Here is a 13,824-nt window from a genome sequence, read left to right on the forward strand (position 1 = left end):
GGTGCCGGGAAGGCATGAGAGGAAGCTCGGGGGTGTCGGGAAGGCATGAGCGGAAGCTCAGGGTTGCCAGGAAGGCATGAGCGGAAGCTCGGGGGTGCCGGGAAGGTGTGAGCGAAAGCTCGTGGGTTGCCGGGAAGGCATGAGCGGAAGCTCGGGGGTGCCGGGAAAGCGTGAACTAAAGCTCGGGGGTGCCGGGAAGGCGTGAGCGGAAGCTCGGGGGTGCCGTGAAGGCGTGAGCGGAAGCTCAAGGGTGCCGCGAAGGCGTGAGTGGAAAGCTCGTGAGCGGAAGCTCGTGGGTGCCGCGAAGGCGTGAGCGGAAAGCTCGTAAGCGGAAGCTCGTGGGTGCAGCGAAGGCGTGAGCGGTAAGCTCGTAAGCAGAAAGCTCGTGAGCGGAAGCTCGGGGGTGCCGTGAAGGCGTGAGCGGTAAGCTCGTGAGCGGAAGCTCAAGGGTGCAGCGAAGGTGTGAGCGGAAAGCTCGTGAGCGGAAGCTCGTGGGTGCCGTGAAGGCGTGAGCGGTAAGCTCGTGAGCGGAAGCTCGGGGGTGCCGTGAAGGCGTGAGCGGAAAGCTCGTGGGTGCCGCGAAGGCGTGAGCGGAAAGCTCGTGGGTGCCGCGAAGGCGTGAGTGGAAAGCTCGTGGGTGCCGCGAAGGCGTGAGTGGAAGGCTCGTGGGTGCCGCGAAGGGGTGAGAGGTAAGCTCGTGAGCTGAAGCTCAAGGGTGTCGCGAAGGCGTGAGCGGAAAGCTCGTGAGCGAAAGCTCGTGGGTGCCGCGAAGGGGTGAGCGGTAAGCTCGTGAGCGGAAAGCTCGTGAGCTGAAGCTCAAGGGTGCCGCGAAGGCGTGAGCGGAAGCTCGTGGGTGCCGTGAAGGGGTGAGCGGTAGCTCGGGGGTGCGGCTAAGGCGTGAGCGGTAAGCCCGTGAGCGGAAAGCTCGTGAGCGGAAGCTCGTGGATGCCACTGAGCCGAGAGCATAACAGCTCGGTGGTACCGCTGCGGCGAGAGCGTGAGAGCTCGAGGATGCGGCTGAGGCTTTAACGGGTAGCTCGAAGGTGATGCCCTGGGGCATGAGCGTGACCGTTGCTAATTATGCTGGGTTGTATGTACAAGTCCCCGAAGTCCCCAGTTAAGGAGGGTGGTCTTACGGGTTGATACCAAAGCGTAGCTTTGTGCCGTATATCAAGCATAATTAGTGCGAGTGCGTCGTCCATCTAGAATTGGTTGGAGCGAACGCTTTTGCCCTTTCGGGTGGGCCTCTGCTAGGCCCGCCAGGGAGTCCCCCACTCCCCAGCCACGACGGACCTCCAGATGGTCGGTAAATTGTTTGTTGAGGGGGAGCTGCGTTGCAGCAGTGGGTGTTAGGTAGCGAACCTAATCTTTGGTACCCAAGCGTCGGGGTTAACTGCCTGATCAATGGTTGTCGTGGGCTGTGTTAACTAGTCCCTTTACTATTTCTCGGAGGAGAAACTTGACTGCAATGCCGCGTAGCGGTCATTGTCATTATGAGGCGTTGCCTTACCGCCTGGCGGTGGCCACATACTCGTAAAGTTTGTATTTGTAATGAAACATGACAAACAAATAGAGCAAGTAATAAAATTTTGTTTGAGTGACCCATATTTATTTAATTTTGCAATTAAATAGAAGCATGGCATATGTGTAGCATGTACTTGTAATGTGGATGCTAATATCGTTTTTGCATTTTTGTAGACTTGCTTAGAGATCGTTTGAGATCGGTATACGAAGCATGGCATATCTAGCATGTGAGGTCTAGAAAGTGTTGCCAAATCTACGAAATGTTGTAGGCATGCTTAAAGGTTTATGGAAGCATGGTATTGGCATGGTAGTAGCTCTACTTGTAATAGCGCAAGAGATAAGATATAGTGACTTATCTTATGCCGATTTGGAGGCTAGCGGAGTTTGGCCGAGCATGACAGTCCATTGCTTGTGGTGGATAAAGTACTCCGATAATGTCCGTCAACTCCTAGTTGCGGTTGAATGCTCAATAGAAATAGTTGAATTTCCTTTGAAACAAAATAGATGATTAATATGTAGATTTGTAAAGTCAACATAAATAATTTGCATTTGTACTTTGATAAAATTCTAAGCGAAGTGTATAAGCAAATGCGGTAGTTTGACAACAAATGTATATGTGCATCTATTTTGAATGTGAAATTGATAGATATAACAAGACCATTTAGGCATGTGAGGTTCATTGTGGGAGATCTATCAGTTGTTCTTGCTGGGAGAATAGGAAATACATTGGAATTCAATTGTAAAAATTGAAGGCATGGATGTATAGCTCAAATGCATATATATGATAACTTAAGCATGGATCATGAGCTAGTCTTTGTCATACACAGCAGCTAGTTTGCAGAAGAGGACAAAAAAAGTGGCCTTGGTGGTTTGTATTTGATTAACCAAAAAGTTATATGATAAGCAATGTGGCAGGCACGTGAATGTGCGGCAAATTGTAGGCCATGCAATTAAGCCATGCAATTTTAATAAGCAAGCTGGTGTAATTTAATAGATCATAGAGGGATCTATGTGTCATGTAGCCTTGGTTGTTTAATAAGCATGCTTTTGACTTGTCTAAAGGAGTTGCACATGCATTGAAATATCTAGAGCCTAGGGGTCTCTATCAGTTAGCTACACGTGATGGTGTAAGAGGCTAAATAGAGGTAGTCCATGCATAGCAACAAACGCATATAATACTATTCATGGAGGTGAGTGCGACGTGTATGCTTTTTATAGGACGAAGTGGCATTGATGTTATGCAAAGTGCAGGCACGTGGTGTGTATTGATGTCAAGCTATGCTTTGGACACAGAGTATGAATGTGCAGCAATGTGCGACCCCAGCATATATACACGCAGCTTTACTTACTCGTTTCAGACTCACTGCTAGCCAACCATTTTCTGCGTACCAGTTGGTAACTAGATATGAGCCTGACATTTCATACTTTCGCATATTTGGTTACGCAGTATATGTGCCTATTGCGTCCCCACAGCGCACCAAAATGGGTCCTCAGAGACGATTAAGTATTTATGTTGGATACGAATCCCTAACAATTATTCTCTATTTGGAAACCCTTGACAGGCGATCTCTTTACCGCTAGATTTGCGGATTGTTACTTTGATAAGACAGTCTTCCCATCGTTAGGGAGAGATAGGAAAAATGATTTTCCAAGGGAACGACAGAAATTGTCGTGGTTTGTCCCCACTCTGTCTCATTTTGATCCCCGCACTTCACAAAGTGAAAGTGAAGTAAAAAGAATAATTGATTTTCAGAACGTAACAGATTCGATGCCTGATGGGTTTACTGATATCGCAAAAGTGACGAGATCACATATACCAGCTGCAAATGTGCCTGCAAGGTTAGAAGTCCCCAACAAGGGGCACGGTGCCGCAGATAGAGGCACTGCAACCGCACTTAGTGGAGGTGTGGTTGAGGCCGTGGCTCCCCAAGGAAGAGGGGGAGGCCACTTGGTTCGATTGACACTCACCCAAGGAAGAAGAGGGTGAGTAAGGCACAAACCAATCATCAATGTATAGAATCCCTCTCATGAGATTGTCTCTGATTATAGTTATGTCCATGAATCAATACTGGAGGACGCTCCGATGTTAAAAATGATTCCAGAGAACAAAGAAATCTCAGAGGATTATGAGAGTGTGTATGAGTTGATAGAAAGATCTTCCATACACATTGATGATATATACTGTTGCTCAAGGAATCATAGAGCACAATGATATCGAACCACGCTCTGTTGCAAAATGTGAACAAAGAGCAGATTGGCCTAAATAGAATGACACAATCCAGGCAGAATTAAATTCTCTCACAAAGAGACAGGTATTTGGTCCAGTAGTGCTAACCCCACCAAGTGTAAAGCCTGTAGGACATAAATGGGTCTTTGTCAGAAAGCGTAATGAGAAGAATGAAGTCTTAAGGTACAAGGCTCACCTTGTGGCGCAAGGTTTCTCACAACGCTCCGGAATCGACTACGAGGAGACATACTCTCCCGTAATGGACGTTATAACATTCTGCTACTTAGTTAGCTTGGTAATTTCCAAAGGACTAGAAATGCAGCTCATAGATGTGGTTACTACATATCTCTATGGGGATCTAGATTCAAAGATATATATGAAAGTGTCTGATGGCCTTACATTACCCAAGTCAAGTGACTCTAAACCAACGAGTGTGTTTGCAATTAGGTTGAAACGCTCACGTTACGGATTGAAACAATCCAGGTGGATGTGGTATACCCGTCTAAGTGACTACTTGATTGGGAAGGGATATAAGAACAATGAATTATGCCCCTGCGTATTCATAAAGAAAACAAGTTCCGGATTTACAATTGTAGCAGTATATGTCAATGATATGAACATAATAGGTACTCTTGATGAAATAAGAGAAACCGCGAGCTACTTGAAATCCGAATTTGAGATGAAGGATCTTGGGAAAACTCGATTCTATCTAGGCCTTGAACTAGAACACCGAGTTTGTGGAATACTAATCCACCAGTCTTCATATGTCCAAAAGTCAGGCAATTTAACATGGATAAAGCGCATCCTGCTAGCACTCCCATGATCGGTCGAAGTTTGGATGTAAGGAAAGATCCATTTCGTCCAAAGGAAGATGACGAAGAGGTGTTGGGAGCTGAAATTCCCTATATAAGTGCAATATGCACATTATTATACTTAGCCCAATGTACTTGACCAGACATTGGATTCTCAGTGAACTTGTTAGCTAGATTTAGCTTAGCGCCAACGCAGCGTCACTGGAATGGTATCAAGAACATTTTCCGATACCTAAAAGGAACCATTGACTTGGGACTGTTCTTTCCCTACAGAGAGATAAGAGGGACCACATATGGAATTGCAATCCCTAAAGGAAATGATGATGGCGAAAGGCGCCACTCACTACACCAAAAAGCCAAATGACATTTTGGTCAGTTTTGCTGATGTTGGATACGTCTCTGACCCACACAAAGATCGTTCCCAAACTGGTTACGTATTTACCAATGGGAACACGGCGATATCTTGGAGAGCAACCAAGCAAACCTTTGTGGCTACCTCCTCGAACCACTCAGAGTTCATTGCTCTACATGAGGCGGTTTATGAGTGTGTATGGTTAAGAGATATCACCACACATATTCGAGGGACTAGTGGTTTGAGTTTTACCACTGAAGAGCCTACTTGCATTTATGAAGATAATGTAGCTTGCATCGAACAGATGAAGTTAGGGCATATCAAGGGTGATAATACAAAACACATATCCCAAAGTTTTTCTACAATCAACAACAACAGACCCTCCTCAAGATTCAAGTGAATCAAGGAAGGTCTGAGGAGAATGTGGCATATTTGTTCACCAAATCACTGCCTAAGACCACATTTGAGAAACATGTGAAAAGCATAGGAATGCGAAGACTTTCCAAGCTCCCTTGATTAATGTAAAGATCAGGGGGAGGTATAGACGTCAGGGGGAGTCTAACACACACATGTCGTCCTCAAATGTAAAAGGTGTGTTGTGCTCTTTTCCTTCGACCAAGGTGTATTTTTTGTCCCACAGAGTTTTTATTGTTACTTGACAAGGTTTTTAGTGAGGCAACAACTCATGCACCATTTCGTCTTTAACTTGACACAAGGGGGAGTATTAAAGGAAAAACATATTGTGTGCCTTCGTCAAAGCAACTGACGGAGAGGGAATCAAGGAATTAGTGATTACCATCAATCAGCGCAATTACGGATCAATCAACATTTAGTATCATTAATGTAATCGATATTTCCGTTGTAATTTTATCCCTATATAAAAGGACTATGAAATGAAATAAGTAGACCAATTCCAATTTTACTTTTACAATAAATTATTTCTATAAGAGGATAAGATAGTCAATTGATTATATCATATTTCAAAAAATTGCAATAATTCTCATGAAAAAAGGATAAATTTTCCCAACATCAGAAGAGAAATTATTGTAACTTTTTAAATTTTAAAAAATAAAAATAAAAGCCAATTGACAAGACAAATAGTGCTTAAGGTTAAATTTTTAAAAACCCGGAAATTGCCCCTCCTAATATATAACTCTATGGCAAATGGGTTAAATAAAAGAAGGGCAAAATTGTACCTATGCAGCAAAAGAAGAGGATAAACATGGTTACTCCCACGTTTGGTTGAACACCGGAGAAACCCAAACTGATTGTAGTTACTATCAGCCTCATCTTCCTCCTACAAAACCTAATTATCAGTATCAATTGTTTGGGGCACAGAGAATATCAAAATCGACTCAAAGATTGCAGATTCACCTAATTGTCATTGGATAATTTTGAGATTTTGTTTTTCAGTGATTTGGGTGTTTCATGAGGTCTCCTTGATTTATGTAGGTCTTTGTAAAGATATAAGATGGTTGTCATTTGGATGGTCTTTGAACCGGGTCAGTGAAGAAGGAAAACATAGACACAGGTGTGCTTATTGCTTTGAGTCTTAAATGTGTTCAATATTGCATGTAATTGTGTTTGGGTTGCTTTTCGGGTGAAGGTATTGTATTGTTCTCTTCTTATGTTTATTTCCTTTCATTGAAGTGCAGATGTAGCACTTTGGCACATTTTGGTGTTTTTTTTCCTGAAACTCCTCGCGCGATCATTTAGACCTTTTTTTCATTAGTTGTCCTTCTTATAGTAGTTTGTTGGTACAATAAACTTAATTTACTAATCTTTCTCTACGCTAAATACGTGGGAACCTTGAACATGCAGTATTATGTTAAATTTCGTTTTATAAATGGATTGCAGTGATGGTATTTGTACTGCTTGGTCTCTAATCAATTGATAATAGTCCTACTATCTTTTCTATGGTTGGTTTTCTTTAATTGAATTCTTTTCTCCTCTTTTTCTTTGTAGTTTCTTTTCTATGGTATTTCCTATATCACAAATCGGAGAACTGGGGAAGAAAGAAGTATACAGCTGGTATGTTTATCATTTTGCATGTTGTTTGTTTGAAATCTTTCTTGCTTCGTACTATGGCTGCACTCGAACAATTCACTTTAAAAAATAGTCAGATGTCTAGGTTTTGGCTTATTATTAATATGATCATTACAATATTATGCTTCAGGTTAGGATGATGTTGAGGTTAATTAGTTCAAGCATCCAAGGTTCATTAAACCTTTTGCAACATGTCAGATATATCTGCATCATTCTAGGTGTAGAAATGAATCCATCTAAAGCATTCTATGTTCTATTCACTATTTACTTATTTAGTAAGTGAGGGTTTGTCTCTTGGTTCTTGGCTTCTAAAGAGTCTTTGGTTATTTCTATGCAGAGGAGTTGAAGACCAAAAAGGAGTATAAACTACTTGGGACATAAAGTTTGCTCCCTTTCATTAATTTTTTTTTCGTTTTTTTTTTTCATTCTTTTCTTTGGCTTACCGTTTTTCAGCTTCATGTCCCAGATTAAGCGTGGGTTTAGGCATGAACAGTTAGTAGTGGCTAATAGCAATGTACTGTAGTCTGTATGGCTTCTTTTTTCTGTTTTAGTGTGTTCTTTTGTCTTTCATGTTGCTCATGTCTAAGTGGCTATCAAAGTTGGTGTGTAATTTTCATTGATCAATGTAATATCTTTCTCAAAATAGTTTCATTCCTTCAGTTTCATGATGGGAATATTGTTGTGATCACTGGTGGAAGACACAAGACACGGGGGGACGTATTTAAGTCATTGATAGGGAGAAGCATATATTCAGGGCTGTGATTATTTGCGTCTTCCATGGCTTAGTAATGTGTTCAGCATTTGTAAGAGTACAAAGCCTTGAGTGGTCCTTCTCGAGTAAAAGGTATTGAGCTATCCTTTGTAAATGGGAACAAGAGAAGACTGGGTTGCTTAGAGGGCTACCAATAAGTAAAATGTTCAAAGAAATATGTGGTCGATGTGCGATTTGTAATTTAGATGCTATTTGGGTGAACCAATTGAGCAATTGAACCTTTTTAATTAGCTTTTCTGAGAAAGATTTTCATGTTCTTTTATAGTCCTAATTTGTGAAAGATTTTTCCTTTTATCCCTACTGACTTACATGACTGGAAACAATTTGTATTAGTTTACTAAATTGTGTGTAATTTTTTATTTTGGTGTAATGACCGGCGCCAAAAGAACAAAATGGCATAATAATAATCATAAACAGAACTTAGAAGACATTTATACAGGAGAGAGGGAGACTAAAAAAACAATTACATAATTTAGAGCGGAATGATTGTCTCTAATAAGTTCAAAAATTCTGTTAAGTACTAAACTCAATTTAAGACTTATGATCATCTTTAGCTAAAGAAAACTCTTTGACCATAGCTTCGTGGGTGCAAGTAGCATTCCACTCTGAGAGTAGCCTTCCTCAACAACACGAAATTTATTATATGGGTCGATGCAGTAAAAGAAAAAAAAGAGCTAAGAGATAATTATTGTTTTTTTTCCCCCTAATCGCATCAATTGTACAGGCTTTAATCAAAAAACATTTGTCACTTACTGTCTTAACACCATGCGAAAATAATTTTAGTAAATGTGTAAAAGCAAAAGAATTCTCACGCGCAATTCACAAACATTGTTTGTTTGATTTCCAGTAAAAAAAAAAAACCAAATCGCACGCACGAGCGCAACCCTTTCGTGGAATTTTTGTAGGAATGGTAGATACACTGTTAAGAGTGGCTGTTGATTGGCTAGAAGAGAAGCAAGAGTGGAGGCTGCTCATATTTTGCATGCACCTACACATTCCTGGAAGCATTTGTGGAAGCTGAAATTGCCACTAAACTTACTCCATTTTCTATGGAGGTTTCATTTTGCTGGTTTTTTCCACTATGAGTAAACAGATAATTAAGTTTAGATAATAAAGTAAAAACCAAAGACACTATCTTATGTTTTGTTCTTCTTTTTTTGCTTAATAATGTTTGTTCTTTTTTGTACTTTTAATTTGTAGTTTGGGTAACGACCGTTGACAAATGGATGGCTGAGATGGAGTTGATTGGAGCATGTGGACTTTATTAAACAAATATATATGTAGGAGTTTCTTTTTAAAAGTATGTTTCTGTTGTAATTTGCATATATTGGTGCATATTTTTGTCTGAAGTTTAATGTTTTTTACTAATGAATTGCTAAAAATACCACTATAGTATAATGTTTGCATTTGAGAGAGTTAGGTAATGTGCAACATGCACGAAAATTATATTGCGCTCCCAAGCGAAATCTGACACACGCATAGTAAGAGAGGAATGACAATGTGCATAAGCGAAATGTATTGTCCAAAAACAAAACTCACACATGCGAGCGCAGCCTTTCCGCACAAGCGTAGCGCTTGCAGGAAGGCTAGTATAAGGAAAGGATAAGAGATTTGCCCATAATGGCAAGTTTTTGCCGATATTTTTTTTTAATTGGATAACGTTAATTTTAACAACTCTGCAAATTATAGAAAACTGGTAACTATTTTATCCAACATAGGATTGAATTGGATAAAATAGAACATTACCAGTAATGTTAAGAGTATGTTCAATTTTGTGAACTATTTTTAGTGGCAAATTGTTAACCAGTTAGTTATATTAATTGAACCTCTTAACTGAATACCCTCATACTGATAAAACCATCAGAACGACATCGCGCTGATTCTTATTGCATGCCAACCTACATTTCTTCTATTCTGTTAGCACGATATCCATTCTGTTTGTTATTCATGTAGTGTGTTATGTTATTTTGTGTCAAAAAATGGTCTGTTCGTGTAGTAAAGAAAATGATACATAAAATTATAATTGACCACAAAATGTTAGCCCCTTTGATTCCTAATTTTGGGAATGAGGTTTATTAGGTCTGTTTTTTTTTTTTCCTTGTAGGCTCGTTTGCTTATATTTTTGACATTTTCTTTTCCAGACCTTGATCAGAAATGGCATAGCTACTTTTCAGTATTCATTGGTCCATGAAAATCTTGCTCCACACCCAGCTACTTTACTCAACTACAAAGGGTGACTATAGAGTTCTTTTTGGAGCCCAAGAAGGAATTCCAACAGTTGAGAATTGAACCTAATTAATTTGATCTCATATTAAACAAAAAAATTAGGGACATACCTTTTGCAACAATGACCGTTAACTTGTTCTTTAATTATTACGAGGGGTGTATTGTATATGGAATTACTGGCACTTTTAAAGAAATCTATGGAATTTAAAAGTCTGGGTGTATTCAATAGAGACTTTTAACAGTCCATAAAAATCTGGGTGTATTCAATTAGGATTTTAAAAAATCTTTATGAATTCCACCAAAGTCTAGGGGTATTCAATTAGGACTTTTAAAAATGAATAGAAGTTTAGGGGTATTCAAAATATCATTCATACATACGGAATTAGAAAATCATGGAAAACCATGGACTTTGTAGTGTTAAGTATAAATACCAAATTCCAATATTTTTCCAGCCACCAGAGCAAAGATTTTGAGCGTGGAAAAGTCTGTCAAAGTTCTTCTCTCTGCGCGTTCAAGGTTGGTCCTCCATCATCTCTCTTTCATGATTTCTTTTTTCTTTTCTCTATTATTTTGTGATATCAACCTCTAATACCTAACATGTTCATTGTTGTTGTTGAATTTGATTTTTTTTTTTTTTCAATTGTGATGCTTGGAACCCTAATATTATCATCAACTCCTAAAACAAAGCCAAATAATGTATATGCCTAATGCTTTTACGGTTCGATCATAGTCCTGCATACTATTGCGGTTATTGCTATTGTCGTCGCTTGTTTGCTGCGTATGTTTCTTCTTCTTTGTTTTTCTCGCTAGGTTTTCTGTTTCTTTTGTATTTGTTGTTGTCCTATATGGCATGGTTCTCTTTTTTTTGCTACTGCTTTGCCCTTGTGGCTCTTAAGTTCGGGTAGATTAGCCAAACGGTGGGTGGTTTTTTTTTTTTTTCCTTCATCTCAGAACTTCTTTTCTATACCTAATAGTGTGTGTGATTTTACCCTGCATTGAGATGGGACTTATGTTGACAATCTCATGTCAACTTTCTTAAAATGATAGTAATGTCAGAGGTGCAATTTGGTTCAAGCTTTGGGTGAATCTATACAGAGTTATTAATTTTCATTCAAATTTTGCTTTAACCCTTCAATTTGAAGCCAATGTTGGCCACCACTAAAGTCGGCAATGGCTGATAAAATTATGTCAGGTTATTTATTTTCTTTTTCTAAAATTTTAGTGTTCTTTTTATGCTTTGAGAATATTATGTGTATGTTGAGCAGAGCTTTAATGTTAGAAATTTTACTTTGGGATTACAGAGTAGTAGGTTGAGTAAATAGGATCACTGAATCTTCAAAGAGTTAATTCAGCTAAGTTTGTAGTCAGCTGAGAGATAGGAATATTGTTCTGGAGTTTTGATTCATGTTGGTTGGGCAAATTGCCATGATGACAGTTGTCTGGTACCTTGATTCAGTTTTGTCATCTTTATGGACCTCAATTTCTTTAGGATTCAGATTCTTTTTATTTTCTCCTTCAAATTCCCATGGAAACAGATCGTGATCAAGTTTTGGGGTTATGAGAGTCTGATTTGTGCAATTTATGAGTACTGTTTATAATCATATTGTATGGCATGCTATAAAAAACAAACAAGTGTGGATCAAAATGTAATTGAATGAATTATGAAACAAAGAAAAATTAATCAAAGAGAAGTTGGCTAGGTAATAATCAATATGAACAATGTATCAAAATTTGCTATTTTTGTCTCTGCACCCAATTGTCTGAGTTGGTTCCTTTTGTATGCTTAATGCATGTTTAAAGAAAAGAAGAAAAAAAAAAAAAACCTTGCATACGTTTTGAAGTAATGCTTCTTACCAGAATGATTCCTTATCCCTAGTAGCCAAAATCATTGCTCTTAATAGGAATAGATTCAAGCTGATGAAGGATACCAGCAACTCTTCTTTACTTTATTATTTTGTTGTGTCAGAAAGCAATTTAGGAGAGTATGAAAACAGGATATTGGTGCATGTTTATATTGATATACACACCTGATAGTTGTGCGTCTTGATAACAGAAGGGTTGTCATTTGGGGTCTAATATCTTTCTTGTTTCTTTGTGGAGCCATGTACCTTGGACTTCTAATTTTTTTTTTCCAGTCTATACTTCCCTTATGTTTATATTGTTCTGAATTATAATGTTTTGATTGATAAAAGTTGCATGTATGATTACTTTTATGCAATCGTATAGATGGGAGATTCACAAGGGAATGGTAAAAGAAAAGATTACAAAACTTGGAATGCTGAAGAGAGCAATGTTTTGCTTCAACTTATGGTTGAAGGCGCCAAACTTGGATTGCGTGATATTAATGGTGTGATAAGCAAACAAACAGTAGAGGCGAAGCTACTTCCTAAACTGAAGGAAAAACTTGGTTGTGAAATAAGTTTTAGTCATTACCAAAGTAGAGTGAAATGGTTTAAGAAACAATACACCAATTACTCTCAACTTATGCGTCATAGTTCTGGATTTGGGTGGGATCCGATCACAAAGAGATTCACTGCTGATGATCAAGTATGGGCAGATTATTTGAAGGTGAGCTTATTGCTTTTTCATTTTATTCTAATTTAGATTTATAGTTATTTCAAATGGTTATCATCATATTGACACGTGTATTTTTTTTTCCCTACTAGTCACATCCAACGCATGGGCACTTTCGGTCAGAAACTTTTCCAGACGATGAGGACTTGAAAATTGCAGTTGGAAATGGAACTGCAACTGGAATGGGCTCAATCAGTTTAGGTGATGATACAGATGCCTCTACATTTGGAGCGGAAGAAAACGGACCTTGGGGAATTGATGGATTAGTTTTTGATCGAAATACTAACATGTTCGTGCAAAGTGAAAATGAGTCATCACACCAAGAAAACTCGCCATCTCTTTCACAACAACCCTTCCAAGGTACCAATGTAGATGCTCCACCACATAGCAGGACTCAAGGAAAACGGAGTAGGACTGACTATGAAAATAATAGCGGCTCAAAGGGGGCAACTAGTCAGGCTGAGGTTTTAGAAAACTTATCAAGTGGCATTGGTAAAATTGTCACAAGTTTTGATAAAATTTGTGGCTTAATGGAGAAGAGAGAATCAAGAGAGAGTGATCTTTTGGATGCTATGAACGAGACCCCAGGATTAACTGATGAGGCTTGCTTTATGGCTCTTGATTTGCTTAATACTAAAGCAAAGCAAGATTTCTTCTTGAAGATGACTCCTGAACAACGACATAATTGGATCACCTATAAACAAATGCAATAGGTGTGGGTCAATCTCCACTAGCGACACCTAATAAGCAATAGGCTATGTTCTATTATTAATTTTAAGTTATGGAGTTTGATTTTATTTTGTTTGAATTGCAGCTTGTTTTGAATGATTTTAAACTGGTATGTTATGAATTACAATTTGATTTTTTGTTTGAATATTTATGATTTTTGATTTGCTTTTGAATGAATGTTAATATGAATAGTGATATTTTTTTTTATAAATATGTTTAGGTGCTTTCTCTATTAGCAATGTCTGAAATGGACATGTATGGAGCTGATGAAGAGGAAGAGCAGTTTTACGAGGCTGTTAAGATATTATTAATGGCAATACAAGCAGTGATTTATGTGTTATACGAACTTGTGTTCAGCATACGTGGTGAACATATTAGACGTCCGCTGACTCGTCGACCAGTGACATCAAGTGGATACATATATATGCACAACATATTGGACAGAGACCCTCAAATCTTTAGAGATGTGTATAGAATGTATCCTGACGTGTTTCGAAAATTATGTAGCATCCTAAAAGCGAAAACACCTTTACGGGATACAAGACACATTTGTGTTGAAGAA

Source organism: Rosa chinensis, chromosome 7 (genome assembly GCF_002994745.2).
Source record: "Rosa chinensis cultivar Old Blush chromosome 7, RchiOBHm-V2, whole genome shotgun sequence".
Lineage (NCBI taxonomy): Eukaryota > Viridiplantae > Streptophyta > Magnoliopsida > Rosales > Rosaceae > Rosa > Rosa chinensis.